The following is a 1,074-nucleotide window of genomic DNA, read 5'->3' on the forward strand; positions in this document are numbered from 1 at the left end:
TGAGCCACCGCACCCGGCCTCAATAAAGTTTTATTAAAATCCTTCTGCTCCCAACAAAAGATGCTAGGTCCACTGTTGTCACCACAAGTCCTTAGAAAGGACAGTATTATAAATGAAATGAACAGAGGCTTTAGAGTAGAATATTTGGTTCTACACTAATGAGTTGCTTAATTTTTTAAAGTTTATTTTCCTCATCTACTGAACAGGTATATCAATAATTGCTCCTATCTAACAGGGTTAATGTGAGAATAAAATGACATAATGTCTGTACAACCATTTTATAAACAATAAAGTGCTTTTAAAATGGCAGTTAATTTTTGAAAGATGAAGGTTAGGTGACCATGGAATTAGCAGGTTTCCTACTAGGTCATCTGGATCTAGTGGGAGTAGCACTGAAAGGCATTTTATGTACCTTGATGAGTTGATTATTCTTCACATAGTGCAAAGTATTTGACCGATTACCACCAGCAACCACAGGTGGGTAGGCTAAGATGTCTGCGCCACGAGCTCGGCATTCAAATTCAAACTGTGAAAAAGAACAGCAAGGTATGACTAAAGGATTTCTATAGGGCTGCCGCAGTCCAGGTTCTCTTCAACAGTCCATACCTCCATACCAGTACTTACGTTAGGTCACTACTGGAAAACTATTCATGTCTAACCAAACATTTTATGTTGTAATTTCGGTCCATTTCTTTTATTCTCACCCCATGTACTATAACCTGTGTATGCTATACATCTTCTTTTACTCCCATGAATCCTGTATTCAACCCTATTATTAAATGTGTTATTTTCTCCTTACTGTTCTCTATATTTCCCACAATTTTCAAATAAACTCCAGAAGACAGGCTGGGCGCGGTGGCTCACGCCTGTAATCCTAGCACTCTGGGAGGCCAAGGCAGGCAGATTGTTTGAGCTCAGGAGTTTGAGACCAGCCTGAGCAAGAGTGAGACCCTGTCTCTACTAAAAAATAGAAAGAAATTAGCTGGACAACTAAAAATATAGAAAAAATTAGCCAGGCATGGTGGTGCATGCCTGTAGTCCTAGCTACTCGGGAGGCTGAGGCAGGAGGATCCC

At 40.1% G+C, this 1,074-nt stretch overlaps 1 protein-coding gene across 1 annotated transcript in view; it reads right to left on the minus strand.

Annotated features, from left to right (window-relative positions):
- The window catches only part of XPNPEP3 (X-prolyl aminopeptidase 3, mitochondrial), a 103,773-nt gene that overhangs the window by 63,931 nt on the left and 38,768 nt on the right, over nucleotides 1–1,074 (minus strand). The window lies entirely within an intron of this gene.

Source organism: Propithecus coquereli, unplaced genomic scaffold, assembly GCF_000956105.1.
Source record: "Propithecus coquereli isolate 6110/MARCELLA unplaced genomic scaffold, Pcoq_1.0 Scaffold126, whole genome shotgun sequence".
NCBI classification, from domain to species: domain Eukaryota; kingdom Metazoa; phylum Chordata; class Mammalia; order Primates; family Indriidae; genus Propithecus; species Propithecus coquereli.